Source organism: Scyliorhinus canicula, chromosome 29, assembly GCF_902713615.1.
Source record: "Scyliorhinus canicula chromosome 29, sScyCan1.1, whole genome shotgun sequence".
NCBI classification, from domain to species: Eukaryota; Metazoa; Chordata; class Chondrichthyes; order Carcharhiniformes; family Scyliorhinidae; genus Scyliorhinus; species Scyliorhinus canicula.
In genome coordinates, this window is record NC_052174.1 from 2350689 (window position 1) to 2365699 (window position 15011).

General features: G+C 46.3%; 1 protein-coding gene across 1 annotated transcript in view; it reads left to right on the plus strand.

Annotated features, from left to right (window-relative positions):
• Positions 1-12325: 12325 nt before the first annotated feature.
• The window catches only part of LOC119958426 (Fc receptor-like protein 3), a 224100-nt gene continuing 221414 nt past the window's right edge, over positions 12326-15011 (plus strand). Inside the window, exon 1 of the mRNA XM_038786958.1 lies at positions 12326-12450. The gene's annotated coding sequence lies outside the window, so the exon portion shown is untranslated. The remainder of the gene's footprint in view (positions 12451-15011) is intronic.

Here is a 15011-nt window from a genome sequence, read left to right on the forward strand (position 1 = left end):
CCCCAGGGCCTGATAATCTTCATCCCAGAGTATTTAAGGAAGTGGCCCTAGAAATGCTGTATCCATTGGTCGTCATTTTACAACATTCTTTGGTCTCTGGTATGGTTCCTACAGATTGGATGGTAGCGAATGTAGCCCCGCTATTAAAAAAGTGATCAAAGTGAAAACAGGGAACGGTATACCAGAGAAACGGTCGGTCGTAGGGAAGATGTGGAAAATCAAGATCAAGGATTGGAACAGCATATCATTTGGAATGCATTGGTATAATGAGGCCCAGCTCAGCATGCTTGATAAATCTACTAGAATTATTTTAAAATGTAACTGGTAGAGTTCACCAGGGAGCTCCGGTGGATGTGGACTGTTTAGACTTCCAGAAGGCTTTCGGCAAGTTTTCACATAGCAGATGAATATGTAAAGTTAAGGCGCATGGAATTGTGGGAAGTGACTTCAGATTGAGAGAAAGCCAAGATGAAGCAAATAGTTGGAATGAATGGGTTTTTTTCTGATTGGCAGTTAGTGACTAGTGGGGTTTGTGGTTTAGACGATGACGCTCAATATATTATTTCCAAATTTGCAGATGATGAAATTTAGTTGGGCGGGTAAACTGCGAAGAGAAGGCAGAGATGCTTCAGCGGGATTGGGATAGGATGCATCAGTGGGCAAATGCATGACATATGCAGTATAATGTGGATAAATGTGCGGTTACCATTATAGGAATGAAAGGTATGAACGTAGAACATAGAGTGCAGATGGAGGCCATGCGGCCCATCAAGTCTGAACCGACCCACTTAAGCCCTCACTTACAACCTATCCCAGTAACGCCGTAACTCATCCTCAGCTTTCTGGACATAAGGGCAGTTTAGCATGGCCAATCAACCTAACCTGCACGTCTTTGGACAGTGGGAGGAAACCAGAGCGCCCCGAGGAAACCCACTAAGACACGTGGAGAATGTGCAGACTCCGCACAGAGAGTGACCCAGCGAGCAATCGAACCTGGGACCCTGGCGCTGTGAAGCATCAGTGCTATCCACTTGTGCTACCGTGCTGCCCTTATTAGAACATAAAACACAGAAAATTACAGCACAGAACATGCCCGTCGGCCCACGATGTTGTGCCGAACTTTTGGCCGAGGTTAAGAACAAATTAATCTACACCATATCAATCTACTGTAATCCAAGTACCTATCCAATAGCCGATTGAAGGTACCTAATGTTTCCGACTCAAATACTTCCACAGGCAGTGCATTCCATGCCCCCACTACTCTCTGGGAAAAGAACCTACCTCTGACATCCCCCCTATATCTTCTATCTTCCACCATTCATCTTAAATTTATCTTCCTTTGTAATGGTTTGTTCCACCCGGGAAAAAAGTCTCTGACTGTCTACTCTATCTATTCTGCTGATCATTTTATAAACCTCTATCACGTCGCCCCTCGTCCTTCTGCGTTCTAATGAGAAAAGGCCTAGCACCCTCAACCTTTCCTCGTAAGACCAGCTCTCCATTCCAGGCAACATCCTGGTCCATTTCCTTTGCACCTTTTCCAAATCTTCCACATCCTTCCTAAAACTAGGCGACCAGATCTGCACACAGTACTCCAAATGTGGCCTTACCACTGTTTTGTACAGCTGCATCGTCACCTCACGGCACATAAATTTGATCCGTCTGCTAATGAACGCCATAACACCATAGGCCTTCTTCACAGCTCTAGCCACTTGTGTGGCAACTTTCAAAGATCTATGAACAAAGACCCCAAGATCACTCTGCTCCTCAACATTGCCAATAATCCTACCGTTGACCCTACATTCCGCATTCGCATTTGTCCGTCCAAAATGGACAACCTCACACTTTTCAGAGTTAAACACAATCTGCCACTTTTCAGCCAAGCTCTGCATCCTATCTATGTCTCTTTGCAGCCGACAACATCCCTGCTCACAATCCTAAACTCCACCAATCCACCAATCTTCGAATCGTCTGCAAATTTACTGACCCACCCTTGAACTCCCTCATCAAAGTCATTAATGAAAATCACATACAGCAGAGAAGCCAGAACTGATCCCTAGGTACGCCAATGGTAACTGGGCTCCAGGCTGAATATTTGCCATCCATCACTACTCTCGAACTTCTATCGGTTAGCCAGTTCGTTATCCAACTTCCTCACTACCTCATGCCTCCTTAGGTTCTGCATAAGCCGACCATGGGGAACCTTATCAAATTCCTGACGAAAATCCATGCAAACCACATCCACTGCTTTACCTTCATCAACGTGCTTGGTCACCTCCTCAAAAATTCAATATGACTTGTGAGGCAAGCCCTACCCGTCACAAATTCGTGCTGACTATCCCTAATCACGGGCATTTGGGCAGCACGGTAGGCTTGTGGATAGCACAATTGCTTCACAGCTCCAGGGTCCCAGGTTCCATAACGGCTTGGGTCACTGTCTGTGTGGAGTCTGCACATCCTCCCCGTGTGTGCGTGTTCGTTTCCTCCGGGTGCTCCGGTTTCCTCCCACAGTCCAAAGATGTGCAGATTAGGTGGATTGGCCATTATTAATTGCCCTTAGTGTCCATAATTGTCCTTAGTGTTGGGTGGGGTTAATGGATTATGGGAATAAGTTGGAGGTGTTGACCTTGGGTAGGGAGCTCTTTCCAAGAGCCGGTGCAGACTCGATGGGCCGAATGGCCTCCTTCTGCATTGTAAATTCTATGATAAAGCAGTGTCTAGATGCTCAGAAATCCTGTCCCTCAGTACCCTTTCCATTACTTTACCGACCACCGAAGTAAGACTAACTGGCCTGTAATCGCTGGGGTTATCCCTATTATCTTTTTTGTACAGGGCTATGACATTCGCCACTCTCCAATCCCCTGGTACCACCCCTGTTGACAGTGAGGACGAAAAGATAATTGCCAACGACTCTGCAATTTCAACTCTTTCTTCCCATAGAATCCTTGGATATATCCCGTCAAGCCCGGGAGACTTGTCTGTCCACAAGTTGTTCAAAATGCCCAATACATCTTCCTTCCTAACATGTATCTCCTCGAGCTTACCAGTCAGTTTCACACTGTCCTCTCCAACGACATGGCAACTCTCATTCGTAAAGAAATTTGGCCAGTTGGATAACGAACTGGCTAACAGATAGAAGTCAGAGAGTGGTGGTGGATGGCAAATATTCAGCCTGGGGCAGCACTGTAGCACAAGTCGATAGCACTGTGGCTTCAGGCTCCCAGGTTCGATTCCCTGCTGGGTCCCTGTCTGTGAGGAGTCTGCACGTTCTCCCCGTGTCTGCGCGGGTTTCCTCCGGGTGCTCCGGTTTCCTCCCACTGTCCAAAGACGTGCAGGTTAGGTGGATTGGCCATGCAAAATTGCCCATAGTGTCCAAAATGTTTAGGACGGGTTATTGGAATACGGGGACAGGGTGGAAGTGAGGGCTTAAGTTGGTAGGTACAGACTCGATGGGCCGAATGGCAATCTTCTGCACCGTATGTTCTATGTGCATCTATGTTCTATGTAAATACTGATGAAAAGTACTAGTTGAAGACCTCTGCTATCTCTTCCGACTCAAGACACCATCTCCCGCTACTCTCCTTGCTCGGACGCACCCTCGCTCTAGTCATTCTCATATTGCTCACATATGTGTAAAATACCTTGGGATTTTTCTTGATTCTACCCGCCAAATATTTTTCATGCCCGCTCTTAGCTCTCCTAATCTCTTTCTTCAGTTCCCTCCTGGCTATCTTGTATCCCTCCAGCGCCCTGTCTGAACTTTGTTTCCTCAGTTAACATACGTATCCTTCTGCCTCTTAACAAGACGTTCAACCTCTCTTGTCAACCATGGTTCCCTCACTCGAGCATCTCTTCCCTGTCTGACAGGGACATACATATCAAGGACACAGTATATGTTCCTTGAACAAGTTCCACATTTTTCCATAGTATTTGATTCGGTGTAAATTGAGGGAGATGAAAACTCAACGAGACTTCGGTGGCCTCCTACATCAGGCGCTGTAAGTAAGCTTGCAGGTACAGGTGGCAGCAAACAGGCGCACTATATGCTGGCCTTCATAGCGCGAGAATTTGTGTGTGTAGGGATAGAGATGTTTTCCCGCAATTGTATGGAGAATTGATGAGGCGACACCTGGAGTATGGTGCGCGGCTTTAGTGTCCTTATCTCAGGAAGGATGTTCTTGCAATGTAGCGAATGCAACGAAGGCTTACGCCTGTGTTTGTGGGACTGTCATATGAGGAGAGACTAAATCGGTAAGCATAATATTCATTGGAGTTTAGAAGAGTGAAATGCGATCTGATAGAAACTTACACAATTCTAACAGGATTACAAAGGGTAGATTCAGGAATAATGTTCCCGATGGTGGAGGCGGTCATAGTTTGACGATGAGGTCTAAAGCTTTTTGAACTGAGGTGTGGAGAAATTTCTTCACCCAGAGAGTGGTGAATCTGTGAAATTCACTCCCACACAAAGTAGTTGAGTCAAAAGCGCTGTGTAATTTCAAAGCGAAATTGGAGAAAACTGCAGGTGCCAGGAGTCAAATGATATTGGGGGCGGGGGGTTGCGATGAGTGTATTGAACTTGCTGATCAGCCATGATCTTCATGAATGGCGGAGAAGGCTCGAAGGGCCCAGTCGCCTCCACCTGCTTCGATTTTCTATGTTTCTCTGTCTGCCCAAACTAGCACCTTGCGCACTGATGGAGTCCGTATCCCTCTTTCTCCAACCGATCCACGAATCGGTCAAGATATCTCTTACATTCCACTATCGTATCTGCCTCCACCACCTCCCTTTGCAGTGTGATTCAGACACTCAACACCCGCTGAAAAGAAACATGCCTCGCACATATCCTGTAATCTTTTTCCCTCTCAGCTTAAACTTATGCCCCCGCCCCACCCCACCCCAGTAATTGATTTTCCTCCCTGGAACATCGTCCAAGTATCCACTCTGTCCTTGTCACACACAATCTTGTCGATCTCTATCAGGTTGCCCCTCATCCTCCGTCGTTCCAGCGAAAATAATCCGTGTTCATCCAACCTGTCTGCATAGCACATGCTCTCCAGATATGGCAGCATCCTGGTCAATCTCTTCTTACACTCTCAAATAAATCCACCTCATTATGGCAGTGACCAGAATTGTCTGGAATACTCCAAACGTAGCCTGACCCGATTCTGAGCAAATGACTTGTCAATTTTGATACTCACAGCTCTGAAAGATGAAGGCAAGCATCCTGTCCGCCTTCTTGACTACATAATCTACCTGTTTTCACTTTCAATGATCTGTGGACATGTGCCCCCCAATCTCTGTGCCTACCTATACTTAAAAAGATTCTTTGATTTGTTTTTATTTATTATTGTCACAGCTATTAGTATACAGTGAAAATTGTTGTTCCTTGAATGCTGTACAGACAACGCATACCGTACATAGGGAAGGACGGAGCGACCACAGAATGTAATGTTACAGTCATATATGGCATTTAGAGAAAAGATCAACTTAATACGAGGTAGGTTAAATCAAATTTCCAACAGCAGCAGGGAAGAAGCAATTCCTGAATCGGTTAGTATGAAGAGAGTATGTCCGGGGTGCGTGGGGTCCTTAATTATGCTGGTTGCCTTTCCGAGGCAGCGGAAATTGTACATAGAGTCCATGGATGGGAGGCTGGTTTGCGTAATTGACTGGGCTACATTCACGAAATTTTGTAGCTTTCTGCGGTCTTCAGACATGCCAAATGTCCTTAGTCTTCTGAGAAATTATATTCGTTTTTGGGCTTTCTTAACTACAGTGTCGGCATGGGGAGACCAGGATTTAGAATTTAGAATTTAGAACAGTACAGCACAGAACAGGCCCTTCGACCCTCGATGTTGTGCCGAGCAATGATCACCCTACTCAAACTCACGTATCCACCCTATACCCGTAACCCAACAACTCCCCCTTAACCTTACTTTTTAGGACACTACGGGCAATTTTAGCATGGCCAATCCACCTAACCCGCACATCTTTGGACTGTGGGAGGAAACCGGAGCACCCGGAGGAAACCCACGCACACACGGGGAGGACGTGCAGACTCCGCACAGACAGTGACCCAGCCGGGAATCGAACCTGGGACCCTGGAGCTGTGAAGCATTGATGCTAACCACTATGCTACCGTGCTGCCCACATAGGTTGCTGGTAATTCGGACATGAAAATTTGAAGCGCTAGACCCTTTCTATTTAACTCCCATTGTTGTATACAGAGGCATGTTCTCCTCTATGCTTCCTGAAGGCAGATCCAAAAAGACGAGATATATGAGATCCAAAAATACGAGGTGTCTGAGATCCAAAAAGACGAGGTGTTGGGAGCCTTGAAAAACATTAAGGTAGATAAGTCCCCAGGGCCGGAGGGGATCTACCCCAGAATACTGAGGGAGGCTAGAGAGGGCATTTGTGTTGCCTTGACAGACAGAAATCTTTGGATCCTCACTATCTTCAGGCGATGTTCCGGAGGACAGGAGAATAGCCAATATTGTGCCTTTAAGAAGGGTAGCATGGGGCAGCACGGTGGGTTAGCACTGCGACCTCACGGCGCCGAGGTCCCAAGTTCGATCCCGGCTCTGGGTCACTGTCCATGTGGCGTTTGCACATTCTCCCCGTGTTTGCGTGGGTTTCGCCCCCACATCCCAAAAATGTGCAGGGTCGGTGAATTAGCCATGCTAAATTGCCCCTTAATTGGAAAAAAATAAGTGGGTACTCTAAATTTATTTTTAAAAAAGAAGGGTAGCAAGGATAGTCCAGGGAACTACAGGCCGGTGAGCCTTACGGTAGTGGTAGGGAAACTACGGGAGAGAATTCTTCGAGAAAGGATCTATTCCCATTTGGAAGGAAATGGGCGTATTAGTGAGAGGCAGCATGTTTTTGTAAAGGGGAGGTCGTGTCTCACAAACTTGGTAGAGATTTTCGAAGATGTTACAAAGGTGATTGATGCAGGTAGAGCAGTGGATGCTGTCTATATGGACTTCAGTAAGGCCTTTGACAAGGTCACTCATGGTAGACTGGTACAAAAGGTGAAGTCACACGGGATCAATGGTGAGCTGTCAAGGTGGATATTGAACTGGCTAGGTCATAGAAGGCCGAGAGAAGCCCTCTTATTGGAGGGCCGTGACTAGTGGTGTTCCGCAGGGATCAGTGCTGGGACCTTTGCTGTTCGTAGTATATATAAATGATTTGGAGGAAAATGTAACTGGTCTGATTAGTGCGTTTGCAGACGACACAAAGGTTGATGGAATTGCGGATAGCGATGAGGACTGTCAAAGGATACAGCAGGATTTTGATCGTTTGGAGACTTGGGCAGAGAGATGGCAGATGGACTTTAATCTGGACAATTGCCGTAACGCATTTTGGATGGTCTAATGCAGGTCGGGAATAGACAGTGAATGGTAGAACCCTCAAGAGTATAGAAAGTCTGAGAGATCTAGGTGTTCAGGTCCACAGGTCAATGAAAGAGGCAACACAGGTTGAGAAGGTAGTCAAGAAGGCATCGGGTATGCTTGCCGTCATCGGCCGGGGCGTTGAGTATCAGAATTGGCTTGTTGCAGCTGTACTGAACCTCAGTTAGGCCACACTTGGAGTATCGTGTTCATTTCTCGTCGCCGCAATACCAGAAGGATGTGAAGGATTTCGGGAGGGTGCAGAAGAGATTTACCAGGATGTTGCCTGGTGTGGATGGCATTTGCTAAGAGGAGCGGTTGCATAAACTCGGTTTGTTCTCACTGTAACGACAGAGCTTGAGGGGCGACCTGATAGAGGTCTACAAAATTATGAGGGGCAGAGACAGAGTGGATAGTTAGAGGCTTTTCCTCAGGGTAGTGGGGTCAATTACTACGAGGCATAGGTTTAAGGTGCGAGGGGCAAAATTTAGAGGAGATGTACGAGGCACGTGTTTACACAGATGGTAGTGGGTGCCTGGAACTCGCTGCCGGAGGAGGTGGTGGAAGCAGGGACGATAGTAACATTTAAGGGGCATCTTGACAAATACATGGATAGGATGGGAATAGAGGGATACGGACCGAGAAGATTTTAGTTTAAACGGGCAGCATGGTCGGCACGGACTTGGACGGCCGAAAAGCCTATTCCTGTGCAGTACTTTACTTTGTTCTTTGTTCTTTGTTCTTTGTTCTTTGACAATCTACTTCGTTTTGTTGACATTGAGGGAGAGATTATTTTCGTGGCACCAGTTCACCAGATTCATTACTGTACCCTGCCTCGTTATTGTTTGAAATCCGACCACTGTGGTGGTGTCAACAGCAAATTTGAGAAGCGAGTTGGAGGGGAATTTAGCCCTGCAGTCGTAGGTGTATAGGGAATATAGTAGGGGGCTGAGGACACAGCCTTATGCAGCACCGGTGTTGAGGAATACCGTGGAGGAAGTGTTGTTGCCTGTCCTTACTGGTTGTGGTCTGTCGGTTGGGAATTCAGGATCCAGTCACAGAGGGAGGAGCCGAGGGGCAGGCCACGGAGATTGAAAAGAGTTTCGTCGGAATAATAGTGTTGAAGGCTGAGCTGTAGTGAATAAATAGGAGTCTGACATAGGTGTCTTTGTTATCTAGGTGTTCCAGTGTTGAGTGCAGGGTCAGGGAGATGGCGTCTGCTGTGGACCGGTTGCACTGATAGGCGAACTGTCGTGGAACAAGGCAATCCGGGAGGCTGGAGCTGCTTCGTGCCATGACTAATATTTCGATGGGCTTCATAATGATGGGTGTCAGAGCCTTCTGACTATATTCATTAAGGCACGCTGCTTGGCTTTTCTTTGGTACAGGGATGGTGGTCCTTTACTTGAAGCAGATAGTGACCTCAGCTTGTTGTAAGGATATGTTGAAGATGTCTGCGAATACCCCCGCCAGCTGATCCGCACAAGATTTGAGTGCTCGGCCGGATACCTCATCCTGGCCAGTGGCTTTCATATGTTGACCTTTGAAGTAAAAACCTCAACATTATTCTTAAAATTCCCCCAATTATCGATAGAGCGCTGTAATTGTAAATGGTGATCCAGGGATTCCCTTGCTTTCCCTGACTCCTAGGCAGACTTAGGTGGATGCCAATCACGTCAAACCATTACGTCAAGTTATCTCCCAGTGTTACACATATCTTCCTCGGAGATTTCGTCTACTTACCACTCAGGAGTTTACACACGGTTCCAGCTTGCTAAGTAGAGTAAAGTTTAAAAGATAAAAAACACTTTTACAGAAAGGTAAAACGATCTGTTCTTGTTCGGACAGTTGTAAGACTTTCAAGTCAATCTTGTCAATTGATTTTCCTTAACTTTTGGTCTTCTGTTCACTTCCCTGGGTTGCTCGGTCTTCAGATGCTGCTCATCCCATCACCGAGTCAGAATGTCTGTCTTCTCAATTTTCAGTTTTTATCGCAATTTGTGCAGCCTGACCATGAACAATGGCTCCCCTTTGCTGACTGAGCCTGACAGTTGAAAGCTAGTTTCTATCGGTTAGAAGTGTCTCTCCTTGCAACAGCGCGGCTTCATTCCACCAGCTCGCCATTACTTACATTGAACTTTTTCAGTTTGCTTGACATGTAATAAATTTATCTGTGTCTTCGTCAGTAACACTTCAGATTTATGTCTTTTTAAATTATTTTATCAGTCTCAACCCGGGTCATCTTTGGGCCAAGCTAATGTCATGTTCAGGTTACTCCAATTGACTCTAATCTGATCTGGCTTTGCTATTTTCTAAAAGGTTTTAACGTCTAAATGGTGTGTGTTATAGCATAACCTTGTCACCTTTTGGGTTGCTTTATTTGTAAATCAGTTGCCTCATCTTATCAATGACGTCAGCACGTTTTCACGCTTAACAGTTGTCCCTTATTTTAAACCTCAGATCTGGGTGCTCTTCTTAATTGTTCAATAAAATAATTAATTGCTTAAAGAATTGTGAAATACTGACCCCTTTCATATAACTTAAGAATTTAATTTGAGCGTATTACTTTTTAACTTGTAAACCAGAATGAATTGTTCCTCGCTGTTTTCCTTCAGGCCTGTGAAGCTGTCTGCATTTAAAACAAGCTGCTGCTTGTGTCCTTGTGGGACTTCACCCTTTCATTAAAAGTCTCAGACATTCTCATTGTAACTTTCATGTTTCAAATATCTTATACTTCCAATTTTTCAGTACACCTTCGAGGAGGCTGCTCTGGGATCTGCAATGGTGACTTTGGATACAAGTTCATCCGAGGCTTTCAGGGTGGAGGGCGCGCTCTCGCTGACATCTTGCTTATTGCTGGCATAGAATGCGTTGAGCTCGTTAAGGAGGGGTGCATTGGAGCCGGTGATTTTACATGCCTTCATCTTGTAGCATGTAATGTCTTGTAGAATGTGGCATCGTCGGAGAGGGTCCGTGTGGCTAGCCTGGGACGAGAGCTTAGTCCGGTACTGTGTTTTGGCAACTTTCATGTATTTCCTTAGAACATATCTGGCTTTTGTATTGGTCAGGGTCGCCTGACTTAAAGGCCTCAGACCTAGACTTCAGCAAGCAGTGGATATCCCTGTTCATCCACGGTTTCCAGTTGTTGAACACGCGGATTTGCTACCTTAGCTCACAGTCGTTTACACACTTAGTAATGAAGTCAGTTACTAAAGTGGCGGACTCGTTCAGGCTGGTCGTAGAATGGCGACACCCCTCATGGGTATGGCGACACCCCTCGACTTTAGTCGAACCCAAGTGGTATACTGTTCCATCCACACCCTTCCTCAGCATCAAATACACTCACCAATACCACTGTAGTTCCCACTAGCATCCCTCCGTCTGTCACAACTCCCCCACCCCGTCTTTCTCCCCCCTCCAACGGACCCGCACCTCGCTGCCCCCCCCCAGAAACCCAGTTTTCTTGTTCAGCAGTATGGCGACACCCCTCGACTTTAGTCGAACCCAAGTGGTATACTGTTCCATCCACACCCTTCCTCAGCATCATCTGACATTTCACCCGGAGATGCTTCTCCAGCAGGAAAATCAACTCCGCCCTAAAACTTTTCAATTGCGAGAGCACCTAGAACTGCTGAACTGGCCCATTTACCCCACGGAAACTCCACGGGACCACATTTCAGGACTCTCATCGGAGGCTGCCCCTCCCGCCCCTACTCAAGGCCGCCTTCATCCTTTTGGGCTCCATCCCCTATCCCTGGTCTCAATAGGACGCATTTGTGATGGATTCCCACCCACCCACGCCCAAATACATCTTACATACCGGCCGTACCACCTCCTCACCCACCCTTTCCCCACTTCAATCCCCCTCCCGCCACATACGTAACCATGGCAGCCACCCCCTCCCTCGCACTTGAATAACCTTCATTAGCATTCCTTGTTGCGTGGGACTCCCACCTGAAGACCCTAACCCAATGGCCATCGGTCACTACCCCTATACCCAACACCCCTGTTGCTTATTTATATCCCTCCTTCTCGCTACCTCCCCAGTACCCGGCACCAACCCAATAATCCTGCTTCACCTTTATAATTTTCAATGCACTGCGACCATGTTTATGTTCAATGGATGATTGGCATTGAGCTATGTGGTGGGGATGGTGAACGAGGAAAATGTAAGCGATCCACAAGCTGCTAGTCACTGAAATGAATTTGGGGAGAACACCAAGTGTCTCTGCGCGGTGAAGACTCTGGACAAAATGCGCACAGCGCGATCCCACAGGCAAGACGGATTTGATTAACCAGGATCCAACAGACATCACCACGTGCGACAAGGGCCCCGACATCACAGGTCTTTCTTCACCAAAGGACGAATGGCTTATTGGTCCTTCAGACCTGTCAATGATGTTCTGTGGTGAATCCGGCGATGACTTCTTATTGGGCAGCTTAGCGATGCGGCTTCAGGGGATCAGCTCAGGTTTATGCAACAGCAGTTCGTGAATCGAAACAGTGTTTTTTTTCAATGTTTAAACAATTGCTTAAACTGTTGGGATACCAATGGTTAATCGTGGTGAAGTAAGACAAGAATAACTCTCAAATTTCGACTGGTATTGAGCCACCCACCTTGCTCCCCTAGCTCCCATTCTGCCAGTCCACAAACGCAGCGCTTACACTTCCGCCAGCCGGAAATGAAGAAGCCTGGACGCTGGAGATGAGGCCGAGGCTCAGTCTTTGTTTCAACGATACAGGATGTGGTTACAATAAATCACATTTCCAGCGGTTTTACAGATACAGATCTGCTTCGCGTCCCAACTGTTGAGTTATGATAACAATTCCAAGTCGGAACTGACAGGGCGAAATTGCCTGTTGTGTTTTGAAGTGAATCAACACCAAAACAATAAGCCGTGTGGGATTGAGTCTGTTTCTCAATGTGACCCAGAAGGCACATGATCTCACTGACACAATCACCTCGCACATTAGCAGTGAGTTCTACAACCGCATCTTCAACAGCTTTTGGGTTTCTATCCATGCAGCAGTATCGTGAGAAAAATCGAAGGTAAGGGCTTGAAACTTGGAGGCTCTCTTCATGAGTCAGAAGGTGACATATGCATCTTGGAACGGCGGTTCACTTGTCTGAAGAAACTGATTTTAAGTTGTGCACTGTGCAATATCTTCACTGATATCTGATGGGGATAAAACGCAGATATTTGAGAAAAGGCAGGACATTGGGAACGATAGTCCAATTGAATCACGATGCTGATTGGCAAGTCGGCGACATTGCCGATCATTTTTAGGTGGATTTGAAGACAGGAAACTGGGAGAAATAGTCCATAGGATTCCATAGAATGCCGAGAGAGCAGATGGTGGGCATCTGGCAATCGGGACTGCACAGACCCTGTGGTAGAGCACCGTATATAGGCCCAATCGCCCCCTCCCCGCATTCACACACACCAATTCCCGCTACCATATCTAACCTGCGTATTTTCCGACACTGAGGGGTAATTTAGCATGTCAGATGAAGTAACCTAGATATCTTTGGATACTAAGGGGAAAATTAAACATGACCAATCCACGTAACATGCGCATGTTTGGGAGAATGCCATGAATTCCATTAATTCCACCAATCCTGACCCGATGTTGACGGGTCAGTGGGACATTCTGCATTGCAGTATTGTGTTCTTTTCCGGTGTTCGGAAGAATTTTTAAAATGATCCAAACACATGTCGCCACGAAGTTGGAGCTTGGACCGATTAGAATGTTCCCCTGGAAAACTTCATTATGTCTCCTTTTAAGCCTCTGTAAGTAAATGGTAGATGTTTGCAATGCTTGCAGTTGTGTTGAACTCGGTGTGCATTTCTAGCCGTTGGCAGGAAGATGGGTTATGTCAGAACCCCTATGTGTCTAAATTCTTCTCTTCAGTTTCTCTGTTCGTGCAGTCAATTCTGTATTCCTTTCTGATTCAGAATTCAGTTTATGATCATGATTTTTGAATCTTGTTGCTCATCTAAGCGCCACTCAGCTTAAAATTAGAGGAAGCAAACCCAGCCGATTGTTTCCAACCTGTTCTCTATTTATTGCAGTATGTAAGCATGGATTTAACGTGTCAAGTTTACGGAGGATTTTATGGAAAGAATGTCATATTTGTGTGCATGTTATTCGATGGGCCAGCCTTTATTCAGTCCATTGACTGTAACTGACTTGCTGTAATGCTTTTTGCAAATTCGAAGAGTTCCGAATTGTTTCGTGTAGGGCAATGTTAATGTTGATCTTCATCAATGAAGTTTGATTTGGTGCCGAACAGGCATAATGCAAGTAATAAGCAAAGAGGGAGGAGAAATTAAATGAAGCATTTGCGCAAGTATGAGAGAGATCGAATGACGTAGAGAGATACGAAGCGAGAGAGATATCAGTGAGAGACAGACAATGTGCTGGACAGAGTGAGTGTTATTGTAACAAAGAGGGAACGAGAATGAGCAAAAATGTGACAGAACGGCAAGGGAAAAGAGCCAACTGTAGAGAGACAGAGATGGAGAGTAAGAGCTTGAACAATCGAGAAAAATAGGGAGAGTGAGGGAGAGAGTGGGAGAGAGGGACAGAGGGAGAAGGAGGTCGAAAGGCAGACAGTGAGGCGAAGCGAAAGGCAGAGAGAGAGAGATCAATGGCGAAAGAGAAAGTCAGAGAGACGGAGTCAGAGAGATGGAGAGGGGGGAGAGAGATAAAAAGAGTGTGAGAGACAGAAGGAGAGAGAAACAGAGAGAGACGGAGAGCAGTACAGAGTCAGAGAGGGACAGATACAGAAAGAGACAGATAGAGAGGGAGAGGCAAACAGAACAGAGACTTAGAGAAGTACAGATGGAGAGAGAGGTGCCGAGAGAGGGATGGAGTGAGCTAGGATCAGAGCGAGACGGAGACAGAGGCAGAGCCAGAGACTGAGAGACAGAGACGCAGAGTGGAAGAGGGGGGAGAGAAAAAACGAGAACTCTGGAGTGAGGGACAGATGTGTCATTCATCAGGCAAGGAATACAGGAAGTTCGGTATTGGAATCGGAGAGATACAGAATGGAACTGCAAATTGGTAGAAGGTTAGAGATACTTTTGAAACATATTAGCTGCATGTAATTTCAACAGTTCGGCAGTCAGGTGTTCAGCGTTGGAAATGTCTTTTTTTCACTTTCAATATGTGTGCATTTAATAGTCTAATTCATTGAAAACATAAACAATTTATTTTATTAAATAGAGTCGGCAATTCGAGCAATTCATATCGTTGTTCTCCTGAATGTTAACTGGAATAACACTTTTCAGAACATCCTGGTACGCCAGCGTCACATTTAGGGGCGGCGGCACTGGCGGCTTGGTGGTGGGCGGTGCCACCGCAAGGATCTACTGGGAAACGTGCTGGGAAACCGCAAATCAGGGATCACCCGGAAAGGTTCCGGAAGAGTATCCCTGGACAATTGTGATGGGCTCAGTAACATCTCACAGAAGCGATTTAAATCGATAAATTTGAGCGGTTCGGCCACTTTTAAACTGCTGGTTATTCTGACGGAGTCAGGAGGGGGTAAAATGATTTCAAACTCCAGAAACACCTAGAGTGAAGAAAGCACAGTGCATAAACCTG